General features: G+C 40.8%; 1 long non-coding RNA gene across 1 annotated transcript in view; it reads left to right on the forward strand.

The window, feature by feature from the left end:
* LOC116578448 overlaps positions 1-13,087 on the forward strand; it is a 129,549-nt gene extending 116,462 nt beyond the window's left edge. Inside the window, exons 4-5 of the long non-coding RNA XR_004280883.1 lie at positions 8,412-10,484; positions 12,847-13,087. This is a non-coding gene — a long non-coding RNA (uncharacterized LOC116578448). The remainder of the gene's footprint in view (positions 1-8,411; positions 10,485-12,846) is intronic.
* Positions 13,088-25,904: the final 12,817 nt, after the last annotated feature.

A 25,904-nucleotide genomic window follows, 5' to 3' on the forward strand; every position in this document is an offset into this window, starting at 1 on the left:
TATGCAGATTAAATTGTGAATAATTGACATATGAACAGTACTGAAACTTCTTATCCATGAAGATGGAATATTTGTCCATTTATTTAGTTCTTTGATTTTTTTCATTAGTTTTGTCGTTTTCCTCCTATATCTCATAGTGTTAGATTTATATGTAAGTATTTCATTTTGAGAGATGCTAATGTAAATGGTATTGTGTTTTTAATTTCAAATACTATGTGTTCATTGGTGGTATATAAGAAAGTGATCAACTTTTGTGTTTAACCTTGATCCCACAACCTTGTGATTACTTCAGAAGTATTTTTTGTCAATTCTTTTGGATTTTCTACACAGATAATTATGTCATTGGTAAACAAAGGCAGTTTTAGTTCTTCCTTCCTAATCTATATACATCTCTTTTTTGGTAAAATTTGTGTTTTTATCTCAGGGAGGTGTTCTACTGTTTAGATTTCAAGGAGGCATACTTTTGCATTTTCTTATTCAAAACTTATATATATATTTTTGCAAGCACTGGGTCTTTGTAATTTTTTATATACCCTCACACTTAGCTTTCAGTAAGATATGTCCGGGAAACCATGAATTCCTGTAGTTTGTTTTGTTTTGTGTGGCTGTGTGTTTTTTTAACTTTTGACTTCTTTTCATGGATCATTATAATCTGAATTAATCTGAATAATTTTACAATAGATTCTTTTCCTATTTACTCTTCTGTGAAGATGGAGGTATTATCAAAGTCCTACTATTACTTCATGGAGATTTGGCAAATATTCCTTGTTATAGGATCTTAGATATAGACCAGCCCTTAGAATTTACTGGCTTTAGTCTCTCATCCCACACTGTCCCTGAGAATTACCATCAAATATCTTCTTGGATTGCTAACAGTTTTCAGAACTCAGTAGGCACGGAAAATTTATCACATTGTTGGGGATCTCTACTTATTAGAAAATCCTTTATCTAACTAATCTGTCATTCTGAAAATTTCACCTCTCAAAATTTTACTATCCAAATCCATAAGGAACCAACACCATGTATCTTCTGCCTATTAGCTCTTTTGTATCCATCATGTTTTCTTCAGTCTCTCTTTTCCAAGTTAAACATGCCTGTACCTTGAAATATTCCTTGGAAGAGATGGTTTCCAATTCTCTTTATCATTTCAGTATTACTCTAGAAACCATATTTTAACTTATAAAATATGAAAACCATAGTGTGTGATTCCTTGAGACAACCTGTTTTGTTCTGATTGGGTTACCTTTGTGTTAGAAATTTAGAGAAGCCTGGGTGGCTCAGCTGGTTAAGCGGCTGCCTTCAGCTCAGGTCATGATCCTGGGGTGCTGGGATCGAGTCCCACATAGGACTCTTTGCTCCACGGGGAGCCTGCTTCTCCCTCTGCCTGTGCCCACTCTGAGAAATAAATAAATAAAATCTTAAAAAAAAAAAAAAAAGAAATGCCTATTTAAGAGTAGATGGAGAATAAATGGTTCCCACGAAGGGAATGAACTTTGAGGAAGAGGTAGGTGAGGCATCATCATCTCTTATTTTATAGACAGCTTATTCGAGACGATCATATGCGAAGGGTTGGAGGTAGAATTCCGAAAATTTCCCAGTCTGCATCAGCACTTAAAGCATTTTTCAGATAGCTTGTCCTCAGCAATGGTTTGTATATGCTCTTGGTGGCACATTGCAATGGAACACCAGAACCTCTGAGATGTGGAGTGGGTTTGCACTCAAGACTTAACGCTGCCTGCTTCCTTTCAAGAATCAGAAGGACTAAAACTTGGCAAAGGGGATGTTCATTTGGGAACCCGACTTATGAAAACCTTTTTCCTCTGATGTGTGCAGTAATCCTGCTACACAGTGTTTGTGGATATTTTAATGCTTTTGGTTTGGTTTTGTTCCCTTTTGCTGTATGGGTGTTATTATTACTACTCATAGCGTGATTTGATAACGTAATTTCTCCAAAGAGCTGCAGAACATGAGAAGAAATCTTAGTGCTTCAACCTGTTTATTTATTTTTATTTTATTATTGCTTTTTTTTAACAGATGATAAAATAGAACCTTTGAGGGATAAAGTGACTTGGCTCTAAGTTTCTTAATCTTCTATCTTCACTGGGCTCAGGCTGTAGTAAGATCCAAATTTGCCATTCCCTCTAGCTCTGATAATGGAGGAGAGTGATGGAGGAATCCAGTGGGTGGAGGGGGGCGGGGAGGGGAATCCGCATTGAATAGGCAAGGAGCTGGAGAATTCAGAGTTTTATAAACTTTAAATTCCCAACTGCTACACTATAATTCTGTCCTGGGAGTCCATTGTAAGGAAATCATTTTGGTGAGTTGGATGAGGTCCATGGAAGATATGCCTTGACATCTAATTTGTGTGTTATAGTGAGATGCCATTAAGATTCTCACAGTGTCTTCGGAATGTGGGGAGGGAGGTTGTGTTTATTTTATAATTCCACAGTTAATGCTTCTGGTGTCTAGAAACTTCCACCCGTTCATTCACTCATTCACTCAAACACATTTGATAAATGCCTATATCTGTTTTGTATGACACACCGCTTTAGATGTTTTTCATTTAAAGTTGGATAATTCAAGTCCTCAATTAAACCATTAAGGTAAAGAAATCAGTTCTTCACTGCCAGTTAAGGAGGCTTGCTTTTTTAACTAGCTTGTTTTGTTTTGATTCAGATGACCAGTAAACTGAAAAAAATAACCATTTTGCTTAGAAATTCAGTGCCTTAGAAACGGGTGCCTGGGTGGCTCAGTCGGTTATGTGTCTGCCTTTGGCTCAGGTCATGGTCCTAGGGTCTTGGGATCAAGCCCCATGTCAGGCTCCTTGATTGGTGGGGAGCCTGCTTCTCCCTCTCCCTGCCATTGCCTCTGCTTGTGCTCGCTCTCTTGCTGTCAAATAAATAAATAAAATATTTTTGTAATGAAAAAATAAAAAGGAATTCTGTGTCCATGTAGAATCACCAAGAGAAAAATTTTAATATAGCAATTCCTCTTCTAGGTATTATCCTAAAGATATATTTGCATGTATCCAAAAAGACTTATGAATAGGATTATTTTTGCATCATTGTTTTTTTCTTTTAATGGAAAAAAAAAGTTTAAGTCAACTAAATATTCAGTAATGGAGAACAGATTAAATAATGGATACATAGTGGGAAAAACATGGATGCGTGAAACAGAACCAGTATATTTACATATCATAGAGAATTCTCGCCAAAAGATGTAGATATTATGTATCTTATCTGTCCATCACCTCTAAGTTTACATTTTGAAAAATTTCAAATACACAAAAAAGGTAGAATAATTTTAAGGTAAATAGGTCATACAGTTTTTACATAGACGCATTAATTGTTAATTATAGACCTTTTTTTTCCCCCCATGAAACTGTTTGAAAATAAATTGTAGACATCATGTTTATCCCTAAATACAGAGCCACACCATCACCCATCTATGAAATTTCAGCATTGAAACAGCAGTATCATCTAATATACTGTTCACATTTTCTTGGTTATTCTAGGATAAAACTATTCTTTATGGCTCCTTTGGGGGAGATCTAGGGTTTAAAATCTGGTTGTCGTGTATCTTCAGCTACCATGTACGTAGGTCAGTCCCCCTGCTGTTTTATGATAAGGCTTTTTTTGAAGAATGCCAGAAATTGTACTGTCTTATAGAAATTTTCATAATCTGGATTTGCCTGGTTCCTCATAATTAGACTCAGGTGAAACATTCTGTCAAGAATAGTACAGAGATGTACTATTCTTGTACTAGATGTACTAGATGCATCAGTGATGCATCTGCATTTAGAGAAGACTGTGGCTACCACACTCCTCCATTGTAATTCCCTTTGTATTTAAGAACACATCTGTTTTGGGATGAATTTGGGTTCCCCCCAAATTCATATGTTAAAGCCCTAACCACCAGGACGTCAAGATGTCAGTGCATTTGTGGATGGGGTTGTAAAAAAGGTAATTAAAGTTTAATAAGGTCTTAGGGACAGGCGGTACTCCAGTCTACCTTGTATGAAGTATCCTTACAAGAAGAGGAGAATAGGACACAGAGAGACACACCAGGGACTTGCATACACAGACAGAAGACCGTGTGAGAAGAAAGCAAGAAGGTACCCATCTACAAGTCCAGGAAAGAAGTCTCAGGAGAAACCAACTCTGCCAGCACCTTGATCTTGGACTTCCAGCCTCCAAAACTGTGAGAAAATAAATGTCTGTTATTTAAGCCCCTTAGCCTGTGATATGGTATTATGGTGGCCCTTGCAAGCTTGTCCAGCGTGGGCTTCGGGTACTTCGAGACCACATGAATGTGCTCACAACATTACATTCTGTGGAGTCTGATTACTTCTTCATGGAGTCCTGTCAAAGCTCAGCTCTCTGAATGATAAAGTCTCAGATTTGCTCCAGCCCTTAGACTTGACTGGCTGTAGTATCCCTTGATTCTGGCCCTAACTGATTAGTCTATCAGAGGTGGCAAAACAGTGATTTTCTAAATCCACCAGTCCTAATCTTATTGCCTAATGTTCTTCTCAGAGAAGTCTCACCTTTCCTTTTTTTTTTTTTTTGACTCTATTGTACATGAATCAGTTTTTAAAATTCAGTATATTAGCAGCCATTATCATTACTTTTTGATGCTCTCATGACTCCCAAATGTGACCATGGGAAGCCCCTTCAAGCTAGCTCCTGTGTATTTCAGCGTGTTTATATCCGTCTGTGAACGCTTCCTTGTTTTCCAACACAATGATGAAATGTTCCAGGTCCATTTTGTACTTTGTCTTTGACCTAGAAAGAGCCGTTTTCCGAGGATTCCCTGAATCCCTTCAGTGGGGAGTAGAATTTAGGAACCAAGATCTAAGCAGTCCTAGGGTATGTTCATTTCTTGTAGAATGGTCCCAGTTCTAGACCTTTTTAGTGGATAAAGCTAGTTTATATTAATACTCCTCATTTGTACTTGTCTGCTCAGGCTGCCATAATAAAATACACAGACGGCTGGCTGAAACAACAGACTTGTATTTCTCAGAGTTCTGGGAGCTGGAAGTCCAAGATCAAGGTGCGAGCCAATTCCGTGCCCTCGTGAGGACCCTCCTCCTGGTCTGCAGATAGCCATCTTCTCACTGTGTCTTCACATGGTGGAGAAAAAGCAAACTCTGTTACTTCTTCCTCTTCTAGTAAAGATGATGATCCTGTCACAGGGCCCCATCCTCACCACATCGTCTAAATGTAATTAGCTCCTGAAAGTCTAACCTTCAAATACCATCACGTTGGGGGTTCAGGTTTTAACTTACAAATGTGGGGTTGGGATGGGGACACAAACCTTCTTTCCTTAACATCATTTTAATCCAGCAGCACAGGATTCTTTCTTTTCTCCCATTTTTACTTCCCTTCTCTCACCTGAGAACGCTGGATTCTGAGCTACATCGACTTACTTTTTTTCCTATTCTCTAGTACACTTGAAATAGATTCAGAATAACTACCCTAGTACCATGGTCAGATGGCAGACTAGGTAACATTCAGTTTCCTTTATCGTTCTTATCCTTAAAACATGCCCCTCTTAAAGGTACGGAGTTCTAAATACTCTGGGTTCAAAAGTTGCTGAAATTCCTTCTTTTTTTCCTTTCTCTGTACTTACAGGATAGCAAATTGAGATAATGTTATTTCATTGGTCTTTCCAAACTTTTCACTTATAACTGTATTACCCATTGAAAAGAAATAAAGAATTTGAAAGGAAATTGCCCAGTTTTGCATCGCAGTAGCTACGATGCCTTCATGTGTAGGCACAGCCGATAGGATTCCATCTGATCCCAAGAAACACCCAGTTAGGGTTACCTTGACTTCCTGTTGTCCCAGCTGGTGAGTCACTCAAGCGCAGAGGCCACGTTTTCTGAGCCATTTGAATCACTTCCCCAGGATGTTTCCATGAGCCATGAGAGCGCATACTTGAGCAGTGTCTAGATGTACTTGTTAAGTTTCTTAGGAATTTTCTTTAATGATTCAATGCATTCTCTCTCCGAGCTGTGTATTGTCACTTTCAACATTCAGCAGATGTATTTGGCTCATGTGTGGTTTTTGCTTCTCACAGACGGAGAATTTTTCATGCTCTCCGTTCTGCCCGGTACTAGAGGAATTTTCAGTGAAATGCTGCCTGTGGATTTAGGTGTCACTGCTGCGACTTCTTCCTTGGCAACAGGATTTTAGTCCACGTTGTGTGGATTATTACTCCCTTTAAGTGCCCTGTGCTGTTGCTTCTCTAATGAGAAGTTGATCGTTTGGGTTTTTTTTTTTTTGTCTGTGGGTGCACGTACACCTGCTTATTATGTTTTATTACAAGGGTGATTGCTTACTCTTAGTCGTTCTAGAATCCAGGAATCCAAGTTATTTGACAAATTGTAGAGAAGTAGAGACCAGAAACCCTCCTGGGGCGGGTAGAAGATACTTGCTAGTTGCCTGGGTGAGAGCGCAGGGTAAGACTATGATGTAAACAGAGAGAACCTCATATCAAGCCTCCAGTTATCTCCAACCCATTCTTGGTTTTGTTTCTTTACTAGTTCACACTTGCCTTCACTCATTTGTTCAGTGAATATTTATGATCTACTCTGTACTCCGTGCAAGGTCCTCTTTTTCCTGATCTCAACCAAGCCACTTAACCTTCTAAGCAAGACATTTATTCATTTTTAAAAATAGATTTTTTTTTTTTAAAGAAGAGATTTAGTTTCACAGAAGAATGGAGTGGAAGGTAGAGATTTTCCATGGACTCCTGCCCGCACACGTGCACGGCCTCCCACATTACCGACTTCTCCACCAGAGGGATCTATCTGTTACAATTGATGAACCCACATCGGCACATCGTTATCATCCAAAGCCCATAGTTTACTTAAAGGTTTACTCTTGGTGGTGTATATCTGTGGGTTTGGAAAAAATGTATCATGCCATGTATCAATGATTATAATATCATACAGAGTAGATTCACTGCTGTAAACATCCTCTGTGTTTCCCCCTCCTCATCCTTCTCTCTCCCTGGCAAGAGCTGTTTGTGTTATTGTCTCCATAATTTTGCCTTTCTGAGAACATCGTAGAGTTGGAAATCCTACAACATGAACTTTTTCATACTGGATTCTTTCACTTAGTAGTACGCCTTGAAGTTTCCTCTGTGTCTTTTTATGGCTTGAGAGCTCATGTCCTTTTAACACTGAATAATGTTAATTTAATGAAAAATTTAATGATTTAATATAATTTAATAATTTAATAATGAATAATTTAATGGTGAATAATAATTCCATTGTGTGGAAGGTCCATGGTTTATTTATCCATTCACCTACTGAAGGGCATCTTGGTTGCATTCAAAGTTTGGAAATGATGCATAAATCTTTTGTAAACATCCACGTGCAAGTTTTGTTGTTGACATCAGTTTTTAGCTCCTTGGGTAAGCACCAAGGAATTGTCTGATAAGAGTACATTGAGTTTTATAGGAAATTCAAAACTGTGTTCCATTTTGTGTTCCCACCAGCAGTGAGTGGGAGTTCCTATTTCTCCACATCATGTCCAGCATTTGGTGTTGTCAGTGTTTTGTTTTATTTTTTTAAATTTTTTGTTTTAATTTAATTTTTTGTTTATTTACTTATTTTGAATTTTTGGCCCTCCTAATAGGTGCAGGGGTATCTCACTGTTTTAATTTGCCATTTCCTAATGACATATGATGTTCAGCACCTTTTCATATGCTTATTTTCCATCTGTACAGATCTTCTTTGGTGAGGTATCTATTAAGGTCTTTGGCCCATTTTTTAAAAGATTTATTTGTTTATTAGAGAGAGAGCATGAGTAGGAGGGGCAGATGGAGAGGGAGAGAGAATCTCTACCAGACTCTTCACTGAGTGTGGAGCCCGCGGCGGAGCTCGATCTTACATCCCTGAGATCATGACCTGAGCTGAAACCAGGAGTTGGGTGCCTAACCTACTGTGCCACCTAGGCACCCTTGGCCCATTTTTTAAATCATGCTATTTATTTTCTTCTTGTTGTGTTTTAACATTTCTTTGCATATTTTGGATAGCAGTGCTTTTCCAGTTACGTCTTTTGCAGATATTTTCTCCTAGCCTGTGGTTTGTCTTCTCATTCTCTTGACAGCATCTTTGCAGAGCAGAAATGTTGAATTTTAATGAAGCCCAGCTTACCACTTCTTTCTTTCATGGACATATATTCATTTTTACAATGAGGCTAGTATTACCTGATTTGCATATCTTAAAATTTGTGTGTGGTATGAAAGTTTGGGTTCTTTTTTTTCTCCTTTGAGACAAGTGATGGTGATGCTTCTAGCATGCTTACATGTCTTATTTTAGTCATGGAACTACGGTGTGTAGTTTTCTGGATGTAAGATGTTGGAACAACATGAATTTCTCATTTTTTTTTCTTTCACAGGTACAGGCAGTGTTCCCTAGAATGGATGCTACATCAGCATGGGTCTCAGAGCAAGAAAGAGCTTGGAACAGAGCCCTGAAATCTGCAATGGATATTGTGACTTTAGACCACTGAAAATTTCAGGATTATCTCTTACCTTGACATTACCCGATGTATCTAGTTGGTACACAAAGGATCAGTGAGTTGTGATAAGGCCATTAAAGAATATTGCAGACTGTGAGATGAGGAAGTGACACTGGGCTCATACTGGCCATAGTCAACAAGAACAGATGATCCACAGCATGTCCTACCTTTGCCATCAGCTGAGGAGCAGAAGGGAATAGAATGGGTCTGGGATCATCTGAGGCATTGCCTCTGGACAGTGGTGCCGATGGTGGGGTCATGGCATTGAACAGATCATGCTTATCACCACTGATGCTTTATAGCCTAATTCTTTAGGACATGACATAGCATGGAATTCTACTGGGGGCAAGAGGAAAGGTTAGTGGAAGTTCTGCTTTCTTCCATCTTGAGAGATGCGATACTTTTCATCCCAAAGAGGCCCTCTCAGGCCTGATTTGTAGAAATGAAGAGCTATGGCCTGAAATTGTCATACTGTGCTTCTGGCCCCAAGGAGCTCACTATATGGTGAATGCGCTTCTGAGTAAAGAGGATGGCAAGAGACAATGTATTTATTAAGCTTGTATTATGTGGCAGGCATCGAACCAGACTTTCTTTCCACACATTAGCTTTGAACCTTAACACCAGCACTCAGATCCCTTGGAAGATGAGTCTCAAAGCAGTTGAACCCTTGTCAAAGGTCTCATCCAGGAAACGATCCAGCGGGAGCCAGAACCATGTCTGAGCTTTTCCCATGATCCCATTCCTCTTCCTTATTCCCACCCCCCCTCCCCCACTGGCCCCCACAGGACTTGTTTTGTTGGCACTAAAAAGTGAGGAACCCAAAATGGAAATTTAGGTCATTAGGGAGGCCACTGGAGAAATTAATTCATTAACATACCGCACTCCTGGGCATTGTTTTCATTTGGACCCTCGGGGTTAGAATTTGCCTCCGCGGAACTGAATGCTGAACGTGGAGGACCGCGCTGGCCGCTGTACGGGGTCTCCAGTTGTTGCAGAGAAACTACCGGCAAATGGAAATGTCGTAAAGAGGAGAACAGATTTGTCCACGATGTCACGGGTTCTGCTGCCACCCGCAAAGCTGTTTCCTGGGACTCCTGTGGACCCCGAGGGCTGATTGAGCACCCAGTCAAAGGTAAGACCTGCACTCCTTTTCTCTGGGGGACTCTCTGGGGCAGCGTTATTCAACACAGAAGGGACCAGACTAAACTCCACTCGCTCATAAAGATAATCACACACACTTCTGCTAGACGTCTTGGACAGAAAGCCAGCGAGCATTCTTCAGGGTCAGGTTTGCTCCAAGTGTTGCCTGATTTAAAAATAATAATAAAATTGACGGGGAGGGGATGGACCTGTTGATACTAAGCTTGCCTGTGAGGCTGATGGGGTCCTTGAAACAGGGGAACAGCAATAACACGGCGGCTCTTATGCCTGGAGCCTCTGAGTGACTTCTGGCTTTTTGGTAATTATGTAAATGCTCCCCCCTTCAGTTGAGGGCTGAGAGAGAGACACCAACAACCACAAACAGAAACGTTTTGGAAGAGCCTAAAGAGTTAGCCATGGCACGTCTCCCATTTTCCATCTTTTATTTAACTCCTTTGAACTCCCACTAATTTCCAGGCAACACTTTGGAATTCCATTTTTAGCGCTGCCTTTTGAATTATTATTTTTTTCCTCCTGTGGCGTACAAGTCTGCTATGGAGACGGCCTCCCTTTATCATTAAAATTTTTTTTTCTTCATTATTGAATAATGTCTGTTGGCAGAATGATTTAAAATGACAGACCCATTTGAAGAAGGAAATGGAAGTGATGTGTAGCCCCAGCTTTCAGAGACAATCACTCTTAAGGGCTGGGTGTATTTCTAGCCAGGACTTTTTCTTAATGTGCACATTCTTTCTTTCTTTTTTTTTTTTTAACGTCGCTGAGAGCATGCGGCTCAGAGAGCCCCCTCGGGTGAGTGGGAAGCAGTCTGGAGCACAGCTTTATGTCAGATGGGCCCTCATTCAAGAACTGGCTATTATTTAGCGATATGTGGGGCACAGGGCAAATCAGCTATTAGTATCTGTTTCCTCAGTAGCATATGGGGGGCTCTGTTGGTACAGACGCTTATAGGGTTGCTGATGGGTAATTGATACAATAGACGGAAAGCCTTTGCATAAGTGACTGGCAGTTTCTAAATACTGAATAGATATTACCTATTATCATCCTTTCGCTTTTTGCCCTTAATGTCATATTGTAAACACTTTCCTGTATTTTTAAATTATTTTCTACAATCACAATTTTTAATAGCTACCCAGATTTATATAGATAGACTAGAATGGAATGATTACTTTCTTATTGAATATATATTCCATTTTTTTGGAGTTTTGTACAGTATGCTGTAATGGGAATCTTGATAGACTGTTATATTTTCCAATAGCAAAGAACATGTATTATGTTCTTTGCAGCATTTCCTGTAGGTGGGGCAACAATGTAGGAGGCATTTAACCACGTCAAGTGTCTTAATACACATCAGAGAGTTGCACCTGTTTGTAGTCTCAGCGTGACTGTGTTTGAGACCTCCTCACTGCCAAATTCAACCTTGAGTCTTCTTTTGCAACTTTACTGATTTTTCTTCTTTTGAGATCCAGCCTGTATATTAAATCATCTTTATATTTTATATGTTTTGAGAGTTCTAGAGGAGGTTTTATTTAAAATGCAGTCACATTCATTTGGATGGATCTTTCTGCATAACTGTTTTGGTGCACATAACCCAGTCTTTGGTCCTCTGATTATACAGTTTGGGCTGTTTAATTTTCTCTGGCACTCAATCAGTTAGAGAATGTCTTCAACTTTTTTCCTTTTTTTGGAAGATCAGAGATTTATTTAACACCGGTGGGCTCAGACGGGATTTTCCTCCAAAGGTCTGAGCCCCAAGCACAAGCAGGGAGGGGGATTTATACCCTTCTACTTCCACATACTTGGTATTTCTGGCACCATGGGAAACGGGGTAGGAAAGAAGAACCCAGAAGGGCTTTGAGACAGGGACTGGAATTCTTTTGCTGGTTTGGTCAGCCATCTTAGAGTACAGTTTTTCCCTGTCATTCCCCCCTTTGATGCCTCTTTAAACCTGGACTGGATCAGTTTTTTTAAAAAAGAAGTTTTTATGGATGCTATGATTTCTTCGGCCTTTTGTTGTTTTCACACATAAAAGAAAACTTGACTGATCATAAAACTCTGGGGTTAAAACCACCAAAAACAATCTGTCTCTAAGATGGTGAGTCATCTGGTAGAAGTAGAAAACGTGTAAATGAACAGTTGGTTTTTCTTCTCAAGAGCTACCAGAGTCCATCAGCCAGTAGAACGGGGCTCTTTAGTAGGACTTTCTGCTGTGGTGGAAATGTTCTGTGTCTGTGTGGTGGGTGGTCACCAGCATCTTACAGCTACTGAGCACTTAAAATGTAGCTAGTGTGACTGAGAAACTGAATTTTCTAAAAACCTTAATCAATTTGAATGTAAATACATGTGGCTCGTGGCTTCTATCTTGGACAGCACAATTCCAGAAATATAAAATGGAAAGGAACCTGAGAGGCTTACATCAGTGTTGCCGCCCTCAGTAGGTCATATGCACATCAGATTCTGTTTCCCTGTCTATGAAATGATAGAACTTTCTCGGGACTACCTGATAATTTGATGTTAAAGCTTAGATCAGCTCATTGTTGCTTCCTTTATGTGGGGCTTTGATACCCCTGATTTCCATGCCTTGTAAGCTAATAGCTTTGGTTTATCTTGCCAGCCTACCTAAGATGGCATTCCCAGACATTCGTATTCCCATATCCTGCTTCAGTTTTCTTTCCTTATCACTACCTGAAACCCTGTTAAATACTGATGTCATCATACATTTATCTGTCCCCCTGCCATGAGGTGGTCAGTGTATGAAGGCAGGGACTTTGCTTCTTGCCATATTCTCATTGTCCAGAAAGGGCGTGATGCATGGTGGTTACTCATGAGGTCGTCTTTGAGTGGTGGATCAAAAAGAAATCCGTTAGTCAAGTTCATTTGGGGGAAGCTTGCAGTCAGGTGGAGTGGGAGGCAAATGGAACTGCTTTATCTGACCACACAGGTTTTAGTTTTCAGGTAACAGCTTAGTTTCGATTGGAGATTCTATCTTTTTGAGACACATACTGTCAGGTAGGCATGCTGTCCTACAGAGGCATTTTCTCCCCGTTAAGTGATCAGTCCCAGAAGACAGCTTTACTTTTATTGGGTTTTTTTGGTGGGGGTGGAGGCTAATGTTGTGATTTTTTTCTACTTTTATTTTTATTGCTTACGTCAGCCTTTAGAGAAGGTTATTTTGTTCATCGAAGGGATGCCTGGCCTGGGAAGAACTTTCATATGTTCCCTGGAATCATTCTCAGCTCGATGTGAATCTGTGAAATGGGCAAGTACTACCTGTACCACGGTGTCTGTGTGAGGATCAAGGAGATAACATAAAAGCTTCCAGGAGGACGCCTGTCGATATGCCTTGCCTTCTCTCTCTTACCCAAAGCTTATACTCAAGCGGAGGAGCAGGGCTCCAAATTCAGATTTTCTGTCTCAGACCAGTTTGCTCTTTCGATCACACCAGGCGCAGTCCCCAGCCTATCCACCTGACCGCAACTCAACACAGCTAAGCTGGGGGGAGAGCAGGTGTGGGGATTGATGACATTGCTGTCCATGGACTGTCCCAGGTGTGTCCCGCAGCTCAGCCAGCTTGCATGGGCGTGTCTAGGCAAAGCTCTCCCGAACAGGCTGGCTGTGGTCAGCCTGACCCAGCACCTTGCCTCATCTGTCTGCACATCTCCGAGAGTCTGTAAATGCCGAGGCGCCCTTACAATGAAACCCTTCACAATGGAGTGCCTGGATTTTATTGAGAAAAGCCAATCCCTCCCATCTGTCATTTGGCACTTAGCACTGTAGTTATTCTAGATGAGTGAACACTTGTGTTATATTTTCCAATAGCAAAGCTGGGGTCACCGGGGTGCCTGCTGTTTTAGCCAAATCCAGATGGGGTTTTCCTATAAACAAGTGCACATGGAATATTTATGCCGCCCGTGGCACCTGACGCCTTAATACTTAGGACTTCTATGTAGTAGCCACTCTTCCTATAAGTCACTCTAGCACACAAAGTAAATATTTTAATATAGCCATGTCACTGTTTATTATAGAATGGCTTGGGCCCAGATCTTGCCTAATGCTTGGTTAAAAAGTCAGTTTATACCATCCTTTAAAGTGAATCAAAGAATGCATAAACGCCACTCTTTTGTTACTCAGAACTCTGTTTACTTTACTTTTCTGTAAACCTTGTGAAATGCTTGCTTACAAAAAGCTGACAGATGCCAGATTTGCTCATTAACGGAGGTGTCTTCCAAGTCAGGAAGGTGAGGTGTGAATGTGGGAGGTGGGATCTCTTCGCTCAGGCCATCTCCCAGTGCCCGCTTCCCGGGGAGGCCAAGAGGGGGGTGGCACTGTCTTGCCCCGGGGATCTTGACCGCTAGCCACCAACCAGTGAATGGGATTGAGAAACACCAAGTAAACCACAGTGGCTCCTAAATCAAGCCTGTCCTCTGCATTGGAGTAATAAAGTCCACTCGGACAGCCCGAGACTTGGTAAGACTTTCAAAATCAGAGTCTAATTCTCTGCCTTCTGTGATCCTAGTAATTGTAGGAAAACCTCATGATATTTACCAGTTCTTAGCGGCATTCAATTTCTAAGCTTCACCCTGAAGACTGGGACATTTCTTACAGGCATGGGAATTGAAATGTTGATACCTGCTTTCAGGTGCCTGGGACACTTAATGCTTATGTTCTTGGTTAACTAAGAAGGTGTGTGATGGGTAATCAGTGTGTGATCTAAAGTTGATTATAATTTTTATATTAAAAGTCAGTGTTTAATGAAACAACATTATGAATCAGATAACAAACAGATACAATCCATAGCAAGGTTTAAAGGAATAGAATCCTTTTAAGAATGACTCCGTAGTGTGTGGTCAGTCATTTCCTTGACAAAGAGTCTGTCCCAAGCAGTATTTACAAAAGAGCCCATGAAGCTGCTCTGGGCTAAAAGGAGATTAGCTACATGCTGGTAGTAATTTCCACTGGATTGTTGATTTTTTTCTCCCCCCTCGGCACACGATGCCACTTTTGATTTGGTAAACCTCTTTATTATGCTTAAAGTACATCTCCATGGAAGTTCTATTTACATAGAAATAATATTTATTGCTTTTTACCATTTGTGGTAGTCAGAATAATGCCCCCCCCAAGATGTCCAGGTCCTAATGTCTAGAATCTGTAAACATGTTATATTGCATGGCCGAGGGGAATTAAAATTGCCAGTCAGCTGACCTTCAGATAAGGAGATTAACTTACATTTTCTGGGTGAGCCCAGTGAAATTGTGAAGATCCTTTAAAGTAGAAGAGAGAGACAAGGTAGAGGCCAGGGTGATGTGATGTTAGGAGGATTCAGTAGAGTGTTATTGGCTTTGAAGGTAGAGGAGGGGGCCAGGAGCCAAAGAATGTGGGTGACTTTTAGAAGCTGGAAAAGTTAAGAAGAGAGATTCTCCCCTGGAGCTTCCAGAAAGGAATGCAGCCTTGCCAACACCTTGATTTTACCTATTTCTATCCCAGAGACCTTTTGGGTTATGTTGCTAAATTTGTGGTAATTTGTTACAACAGTAATAAAACTAAACATCATTTATGAGAGGGATAGACATGCAAGGAAAAATTTTAGAAAGTAGAAAAATGTCTGCAAAATAAAATAAAAATTGCCATATTTGGCCAAGCACAAAGAGACCTAGTAACGTACCTCCAGTTCTTTGTTACTTTGCACACATTATTTTGCATATTATAGAATCACATTTTTACCCCATCTGCTTTTATCACCCAGCATTATCTTGTGACCATTTCCCACACCTTTAGAAGTTACATAAAACATATAATTCATTTTATAGATGCCCCACAGTCTACCTAATCCATGCCCAAATTTTGTTCTTGTGTCAAATACATCTGTATGTCTCTGATGATTTTCTTAGTAAAAATCAGTAGAACTAAAATTACTGAGTCAAAAATGTGTAAATATTTTTACTTAGAAAAATACTTGTTAGCATATTGCTATCCAGAAAGATTGCATTAGTTTATGTCTCATAGGCAATGTAGACTTATATCTGTTTTTCTTCATCATTGACAAATGGTAGACTATCAGGTTTTAAAATTGCCATATTGAAATGTGGGAAAGAGTAATTGATTTGAACTTTATGTATTTTTTTAACTTTGGCTCCATGCCCAGTGTGGAGCCCAATGTTGGGCTTGAACTCTTGACCCTGAGATCAAGACCTGAGCTGAGATTAAGAGTGGAACAGATGCTTAACTGACTGAACCATCCAGATGTCCCTGATCTGTATTTTTTTGATGACAGATGAAGCTGACCTTTTTTCTAGAAATAATAATTTGCTATATGTTTTTCTTGTTTTAAGAACTGCCTGTTTATGTCTTTTTGTTTTGAGTGTTGTATTTTCATATTGATTTGTAAGAACTATTTATATATTGAAGATAATGACCCATTGCCGGTACTATATAGTGCCAGTAATTTTTTTTCTGACACTTATTTGCTTTTTACTTACTTATGTTACTTGATCATATATTTTTGATTTTTCTGTATGTGCACACACACCTGAATATATACACACATTATATATACACACACTTTCATAAAAATACTGCTGGAAGTCCCACACCATAATCCTAGAGGAAACTACTATTACATTTTTTGGTATCTATCAGTAGATTTTCCCCCACAAAATGATGTATGTATATATTTATGTAAAAAGGGATCACATTATATATACTGCTTAGTGATCTGTTTTTAACACTTGACACCAGATTAGTTTTTGTGTAAATATATCTTGATCGTTATTTCTGACATAGTATTGTATTCTAGCTTATGAATGTACCTTGGTTAGCATTTTAACAAATCCTCCATGAATCAACTCTAATCTACCTTTGATCTTTTCAATATTATCAACAACAAAGCTCTCTGAACACTTAGGTGGTCAGAGAAAAAAGATAGCAGGTTCTGAGAGCTAATCTTAGGTGCTAGGCACTACTTTATATATTTATTAACCCATTTAATTCTCTACACAGCCAACTCTGTTATTTTTTGGGGGTAGTAGACTTCCTTCCTCCTCAAATGAGTCAGTAAGGATAGACAGCTAAAGTAACTTGTTCGAGATTTAGCTGGGTGGTAAGTGAAGGTACCACAATCTCTCTTCTCCTACTTACTCAAGAGGAACATCAGGTCAGAGGTCTGTGCTCTAAGCCATGAAACCAAACTACCCAGTAAGAAGTGCCCTGGGACAGTGGACTTTGGAGAGCCAGGAAGAACAACAGTGTCTGATGTCAGTATTAGGTTATTTCCTATTCGGTGCTTGAATCACCTTCCAGTAGCCTCAAACATTCCATGAAAGTAATTCACAAAACAGTTTTGTATGAGTTGTGCCCTGGGGAAAAAGGAGAGAGCATTTTTCCCACCTGGGGAAGAAGAACAGAGGTCATTGCTACAAGGTGGAAAGGTAGCTTGGGGCTGGATAGGGACACCCAGGGGTGACCCAGAAAGAAGCTCGTGCATGACACACCTACTCTAGGACATCCTGAGATTTCAAATCAGAGTGACAATACCATGCTGTCTTGATGACCACAGCTTTGTCATCTAGCTTGAAGTCAGGCATTGTGAAGCCCCCAGCTTTGGTTTTCTTTTTCAACAGTCCCCTGGCGATTTGGAATCTTTTCTGGTTCCATACAAATTTGAGAATTGTTTGTTCCAGCTCTGTGAAAAATGTCGGTGGTATTTTGATAGGGGTTGCCTTTGAAGTGTAGACGGCTGTGGGCAACATAGACATTTTCACCATGTTTATTCTTCTAGCCCATGAGCATGGAATGTTTTTCCATGACTTTGTGTCTTCCTCAGTTCCTTCATGAGTGTTCTGTAGTTTCTAGAGTATAGATCCTTTACCTCTTTGGTTAGGTTTATTCCTACCTATTTTACAGTTTTTGGTGCTATTGTATGGTTTCTGGTTTATTCCTCGCTATTTTACGGTTTTTGGTGCTATGTATTGATTCCTTTTTTTTTTTTAATATTTTATTTATTTATTTGACAGACAGAGATCACAAGTAGGCAGAGAGGCAGGCAGAGAGAGAGAGGGAAGCAGGCTCTCTGCTGAGCAGAGAGCCCAATGCGGGGCTTGATCCCAGGACCCCGAGATCACGACCCGAGCCAAAAGCAGAGGCTTTAACCCACTGAACCACTCAGGCGCCCCTATGTATTGATTCCTTAATTTATCTTTCTTCAGTCACTATGTTGGTATATAGAAGTGCAACTGATTTTTCTGCATTGGTTTTGTATCCTGCCACAGTAATAGAGAATATAGGAAGACTTGAAGTTATTGAGAGAATCATTACAATGGGACATGTAGATTTTTTTACTCCTGGTGATGTTTGGAGCATATTTAAATAAATAAGACCTACCACCTTGACTTCCTTGGGAAGTGCTGGCTTCCTTGGGACCCATAGGCAATGGGATCATAATTAATCATCTTAGATGCTGATCAGCCAGCATAGTGCCTCAGCTAAAAAGAGGAGGACACTGGTTGAAGGAATAGGTTTTAATTCTACTTGATTTTGTCCTATTTTTCTCTCCGTTTTATATCAGCCCCTCTTTACCTTATGCATATCATTTTTCATCTCTTCTTTATTTGTTATATTTTCATTTCAACCTACTGTCTTAAGTCCTAAGGCCCTCACTTGCACCAGCCCTTTCATCTCTCCTACTTCCTCTGCTGTAGGATGGTGATAGCATGGCCTCAGAGATTTCAAGATCTGGCCAGGGGGAGTTCGTTTGGTTTGAATTTAATGGCTTATATTTATCTGTGTTTTGAAATCCCTTCTATGAGTTGAGTTGTTGCTAGCTCTTCGGGTGTAGGACAGGCTTCTAAGGAAACTCCTGCCCTCTGTCCCAAGCCACCCTCGATGGAGACAGCGGGGTTCAAGGTCAGAGGTTATCTTCTATCATGACATGAATGCGTCCCCTGTCACCTAGAACCTGAAGACTTAAATGTAGGGAACCAAAATTGTCTGTGGAAAGTTCTTCTAAATCTTACAATGTGAAAAAAATACATATATAAAAAATACATCTATCTATCTATCAATAGATAGATAGCCCAAATTTACAGTCATCCCAAAAATTTCTGTGGTATTACCAATGTTCCTGGAAAGCTAAAAGAAGCTTTCAGTTGTCATTATTTAAAAAGGTGATCAAAGAGTGGACAGACAAGAAGTGAGGGAAAATACTACATAATCATGTTAGGAAGTGGACCATTAAACACATTTATGCAAAATTTTGGATTTTATGGTGTTTGCTGTATTTCTCAGTTTTTCTCAGTGTTTTGTTTTTTTTTAAATTTGGAGCTGGTTGTGATTTATTTTATCATTCTAAATGAAATCTCTTTTGTATTTGCGTTCTTTTATCTAAAGAGAATCCTAAAATTATATGACTTCCAGCCCTAAGACAATCCAGATCTGCCCCTGGCCAGCTGGCCCCCCCATCTAGCTGGTTGAGCTGTTCCATCTCTGAGTCAGGGGCCGCACTTGGTGGGATCTCCAAAAACCTGTTACCCTTTTCTAAGGCAGGCTCAGTTTCATAAAGCAAAGCTAAGCTGTGTCATAATAAAGTGAGACCTGCACAGCTTTTTTCTCAGCCTCGCTCCATCTGTCTTATAATAAACCCTGTTCTCTCATGTCATGGCATTACATTCTCTATTCTTTTAATTCATCAACATTAGTGTGCAGTGTTTTCCTTGAGTCTTGTTGCAACTTTAGCAAGACACTGAGAAATGCCATACAGGAGGGGGTGTTACGTAGATATCCTTTGAAAACAGAACCTTCGTGAACTTTTTTAGTCTTAGTTGGAACATGCCTAGGCGTCCTCTAAAACGGTGTCCTGTGTCTGGCACTAGTTGTTTCACGGGAAGGCATTTATTCTGATTACCCAGATTAGTCGTCTTCTGGTACCCTTTTCATGTATCTGGTGGCCTCATTTCTTGTCAAACTGTTAAAGGATGGGAGCCGGGAGGGAACATGAGCTTATCCCACATTGGACTTTAAAATGGGATCTTTCAGAGGCTGATGGGAATTCTGGTTAAATAGTTCTGGTCCAGATAGAAGAAGAAAGGAAAGGTTTAGGTTTATGACATTTGGGGGTTTAGGTATCTGATAGTTTTTTTTTTTTAAGATTTTATTTATTTGTATGACAGAGATCACAAGCAGGCAGAGAGGCAGGCGGGGATGGGGAAGCAGGCTCCCTGCTGAGCAGAGAGCCTTATGCGGGGCGCGATTCCAGGACACTGGGATCATGACCTGAGCTGAAGGCAGAGGCTTTAACCCACTGAGCTACCCAGGCACCCCCTGATAGTTTTTGTTTTTTTTTTTCCCAAAGATTTTATTTACTTATTTGAGATAGAATGAGAGCAAGCAAGCGAGCGCAGAGAATAGCAGGCAGAGGGAGAAGTGGGAAGCAGACTCCCTGCCAAGTAGGGAGCCCGATGGTGGGGCTCAATCCCAGGACTCCAGCATCATGAACTGAGCTTAACCAGCTGAACCACTCAGGCTCCCTAGCTGTCTAACAGCTTTAACCTTACAAATAAATGCAGAGATCCAGAGCCCTGGTGGGGAAAAAAAAAAAAAATGAAGGTTGCCAAAGTTGAAGGACACGTCTCAGGAAACTTTACCTCTTACCCCCAAATTTCTTCATTGTGTTTGCTGTGGCAGTTAGCAGTTACCTGGAACGGAGACCCTGATCTTTGCAAGCCATGGTCTCTCTCGCTGGAAGCCTGATAGTACACTGATCCATGTGTGTGTGTGTGTGTGTGTGTGTGTGTGTGTGTCTGTCTGTCTGTCTGGGTCTGGCAGACCCAGGGTCAGCCAGGGTTAAGAGTAAGGAGAGATAAGCAGCATTATGAGCTTCCCATTCAGGGTCACCTCCACTGCCAAGGAATCGGCGATATATCCCAGATGTGCCCCTTGGCTGTCCTGCGGTTACCCTTTGCCTTTAGCACACTCCCTCTGCGTTATGAAACTTCCAGTAGTTCTGCTATGGCCTCGCCTTGTACTTCATAAATGCAGTGGGAGTATACATGTCAAATGGGCTTTTGTTTCAACACATATTCATCAACCTTCTCATAGCTGCTCCTCGAAGTTCCCAGTGCCTCTGGAAATGTCCTGTTTCCAGCACTTGTTCATGGAGTCATCATTCATTCACTCATTTGCTTGACAAGCTTTTATTGCACACCTACTATGTGCCAGCCTCTGTTTTAGTTGCTCAGGATGTAGAGGTGCACTGGAGGGAGAAAAGCCCTTGTCTTCATAGAGCGTACGTGCCAGTGGCGGAGAGAGACGGGCTGTATTTGACTCATTCCAGGATTGTTTCACCTGCAAACTTCTCTGAACTCGAGATGAACCTTACATATCCCTGCTGTCGGGATGGTGCTCACTACCCTTGCTGCCTACATGGCTGCAAACTTGGCCGAAACGGTTCCATTCTTGTCAGTTCGGTTATGGTTTGGTGTGCAGGTGCTGCATGGGTTGAATTCAGTCACCTTGTAAGCATCTTTGAAGAGATTACATTACGATTTGGCTTTGAAACAAAACGTTACTGTGCAGGCCCCAAAGACCCAGGTGTGGGGTATAAATTTGGTCAGTAGAGAAAGATATTCCGTCTTGAAGGAATAGATGTGATTCTGTCTTTTCTTGCAAAACAACCATCAGCCTCTGTGGGACTTAAGGAAAGAACGTATCTGCACGCAGACACAGCAGGATGCCAAACAACAGAAGGAAGCCAAAAAAGGCACCCAGTCCTCTAATATTGATGAGAAATTTCCAACTAATATGAGGCTGTAATGGAATCTTACATCCTTCATGATTCCCATGGAGACATACCTTCCATTTCACTGGGATTGGGTGTTTGAAATGTTCTTCATTAGTGGTCTGTAAATTAATGGTGTCTTATGTGTGATGATATTTTCAATCTGGTGAAATTCAGTAATAAGACATCAGGTAGTAACAGCTATTCTAAAGAAAATGAAAGTAAACATCTTAGGTTGGATGTATCAGTAAATGAGTCCTCTTTGAGGTGAGAACAGAGATCGGCATCGATTTAGGGGAGAAATCATGGGTCGGCCTCAGAAGAAAGGATTCCAGTTAGAAGGTGCTACCTTGTAAGGCTGAAGTAAAAATGCATTTGAAGTGTCTGAGGAACAGCAGAAAGTTCTGGGAAAGACCTAGAGATAATTCAGAGATGCTGTTGGACAAGGAGCAGATCACATGGGGTCCCAAAGGCCATGATGGAGATTCTGGGTTTCATTATGGATGTTGTGGGAGGCCAGTTGAGAATTTTGAGCAAAAGAGTGACATTATTAGATACATGTTTTAAAAGATGGATTTGGCTGCCATGGAAAATTGACTACAAGAGGGGGTAACCGTGTGGCTCAGTAGGTTAAGTATCTGCCTTCGACTCAGGTCATGATCGTGGGGTCCTGGGCTCAAGCCCCTTATGAGGCTGCCTGCCAGGCAGGTAGTCTGCTTCTCTCTCTCTCTCAGCACTTCCCCATTCCTTGTGTGTGCTCTCTTTTTCTCTCTCTCAAATAAATAAATAAAATCTTATATATAATATAAGCATTATACATGGGATAGACGGACACACATTCTTTTCATTATACATATAAAACTCAAATTATATGTACAATGTATAAAAACAAATTCAGGTATACATTTGCTATTTAATAAAGAATAATATTAAATATTCATATACATTATATAATTATGTAATATAAATGTCATTTATAAATTATAAATGTATTAAAATCTATATATACATGAAATATATATTCTCATTATATGTAATGAGAATACATATGTACATCCTCATGTGCTCATATGTATTCTATATATACATGTGTAAATAGAGAACATATATAGAGGGAGAACATAGATAATATAGATATATACACTTATAATGAGAAGATGTACATTCTCATGGTGTATAATGAAAATGTGTGTACATTTTTCCTCTGAGTGAGGCTTTTTTTTCTCGTTAATTTTTTTTTAAATTTTATTTATTTATTTGACAGAGAATCACAGGTAGGCAGAGAGGCAGGCAGAGAGAGAGGAAGGGAAGCAGGCTCCCTGCTGAGCAGAGAGTCCAATGCGGGACTCAATCCCAGGACCCTGGGATCATGACCTGAGCTGAAGACAGAGGCTTTAACCCACTGAGCCACCCAGGCACCCCTTAAAATTTTATTTTTAAGTAATCTCTACACCCATTATGGGGCTCGAACTCACAACCCTAAGATCAAGAGTCACAGGCTCTTCCGACTGCGCCAGCCAGGCGCCTCTGAGGGAGGTTTTAATACCAGTTTGACTTAATCACAATTTTGGTTGTGATTAAGAGGGCTCTAATTCTTTGAGCAAGTGATGTAAAGAGAAGTTTGGATTGTTATCTCATATGCAGTTGACCTGCTTATTTTTACAATTTATAAACGGCCTGCTGTTCCCCCACTTTCCTTGCAGTGCCTTAATCCACAGCAGAAAGTTTACTGGGAACACGTGCCCTTCTTCCCCACTTGCCCCTCGCCTCAAGCGCCATTGCACTAATGACTCCCTCTAAGCCAAGAGAATGTGCTACTTGGCATAAAACAGATGCCTCCTTCCAGCTCAGCCGCGCTCAAGACGTGCTGCCAAACAAGATCATCACGTCCTCTCATCACTGTTTCAGACCCAAAGGGAAGTGTGGAGCTCAGCCCTTGTGGGGAATGAGCTCTGAGTCCCAGGGACTTGTCTTGGGTTAGGGAACCCTGGAGGAGGCTAGGTGCAGAGTCCAGAGTCGCTGGCTTCTCCCTTCTGCCCTGTCCCTCAGCCTCCCCTGCAGACCTTCAGGGTTCCTTCTCTTCCTGTGCCCTTCCTCACCTCTCTGCAGACTCCTCTCTATGTGGGAGACCCCGCCAGTCTTTGCACAGAACCCTTCCTACCCTGCCACACCTCCCCCATCCCCATTTCAGCTTCTCTGTCCGGTGTCCCATCCCTTCATGTCAGTGATCTCTTAAAAGACACGAGTTCTGGGGTGCCTGGGTGGCTCAGTGGGTTAAAGCCTCTGCCTTCGGCTCAGGTCATGATCCCGGTGTCCTGGGATCGAGTCCCGCATCGGGCTCTCTGCTCAGCAGGGAGCCTGCTTCCTCCTCTCTCTCTGCCTGCCTCTCTGCCTACTTGTGATCTCTGTCTGTCAAATAAATAAATAAAATCTTAAAAAAAAAAAAAAGACACGAGTTCTGTGCCAATGGGACAATAGTTTGTGTATTTCATGTGTTACCCTCCTGGGCACAGCAGTTAGACATGAACAGTGTCTTTCTCTAGAAAGCACATTGAACCCTTTTTCTATTGCAGTTCCCCCGAGCAGGACCACATACTGACCTCTAGTTGAATAGTGGTAACAAGCCTGGCCCAGGGTCCCGGTCCTGCAGATTTGGTGGACATCTCCACCACCTAACCAGCTGTAGGATCCTGGGCAGCTTCATTCCTTGATCATTTCACCCAACCAAGAATTTTTGAGCATGGCCCTTTTGTGAGTCTCTGTCCTAACCATTGTGGATACCAAGCTTCACAAACCAAATCCCTCCTCTTGTGGATCAATCTTCCATTCTGTGAGAGAGACCTCTTCATAAACTGTGAGCAAGAGAAACTCTTTGGGAATTAATAGTATAATTCCATGTTCGTCTACATTGAATTCTCTTAATAATCCTTAGGGTAGTGGCTATTGGTATCCCCATTTTAGAGATGAAGAAATGGGGCACAGACAGGTTAAGGAAGTGCTCAAGGTCATACAGTTAATAAGTACAGGACCAGGAACTGGGACAGGTACTCTGGCTCCAAAATCTGTCCCTTTAACCAGCATCTCTCTTCTCTGGATGTTTAGTTCTTTATTCCTAGTTCCTTGCCCCCTTCCTCGGATTCTGTAAGCAACAACAAAATCCTTCCCAGGTACACGGGATTATCTGTATTATATTTGCTTCATCCATGTCTTCATCCCTTTCTCTTGTTATCTTCATTTTTAATTCCTGAAGTTGGTTTGAGTTGGGTTTCTGTTACCTACAACTCTTTCAGTTGTGTCCAGACATTCTAAAATGTGTGTATCATTTGGAAGAAACCCCCAGGCCTCATTCTGCTATGCTCCCTCCATGACACTGCTCTACCAATTAGATAACTGCCACCTTAAAATAATTTTATTTCTATAAGCAGCATTTCCTCACAGACTCAATGCTTAGGGGTAAGTGTGGGTAATTGAAATTCATCTAGGATTATCTTCTCATTCACTCTGATTTTGATCCTCATGGTGTCATGACCTTGGACTGTTCTGGTTGAGTTCCTCACCTGGAAGCTACCCTGGAAAGGAAGACCACTGAAGAGGTTTTACTATATTGGTGGTTACTTAACATTAATGTTATTTACAGAACATTGGTTAAAAGCTGTATCAAAATAACATTTTCTGTACGAATTGTTACCTGCATGATTAATTCATCAGCTTGAGCTAGATGTGCCATTGCATCTTTATCTTAAGAGCACTTCCATCCATTGATGAGAATCCCCTTTGAGGATCCTAGCTGCATATTTGCATTGTCTGAGAACCTCAGTCCAAAGGAGCAACTTCTGCTTCCAAATGAGAAGCAGAGAGAATACTGGAACATTCTGACTTTTGTTTGGTCTGTTGTTTCTTTCTATCCCACAATTACATTGGAAACTGATCCTGCATAATTTGATGGGTCATTGTCCCCTTTTGAATGATGGTTTTCTGGCTTATATCCCTATACTGGTTGAGATGGTTTTTCCCAGTGTGAGTTCCCAAACTTACAGTCTCTTTTATCTTATTGTGTGTAATCCAGTTCTTTGTTCTCAGTGGCGACTAGTTCCAAAGAAGCTTCATGCCAGAGCAAAATCAGACATTCTTGGTCCATTGATGAGACTCTTGGTGTCCTTTACTGCCCAGGGACCTCAGTTAGCTCAACTTTGGGCCATGAGAAGGGGGAACTAAAAACTCTGTTGCTTATGTAGAGACACACTTCCCGGGGAAATGGGGCAGCTACTAGGGTAATGTACATATTCATATGGGAATCAGTTGGGGTCATGGTACTCAGACACCTAGATGTTCCAGTGCAAACTGTGTGGGAAGAGGCAGTCTATTCCAAAAGATTCAGAAATACATCAAGGTACGTGTTTGTGGTCTTTTAAAGCCATTCTTAAATACTCAATGAGAAATTTCAT

This window comes from Mustela erminea, chromosome 18 (assembly GCF_009829155.1).
Source record: "Mustela erminea isolate mMusErm1 chromosome 18, mMusErm1.Pri, whole genome shotgun sequence".
Classification (NCBI taxonomy): Eukaryota; Metazoa; Chordata; class Mammalia; order Carnivora; family Mustelidae; genus Mustela; species Mustela erminea.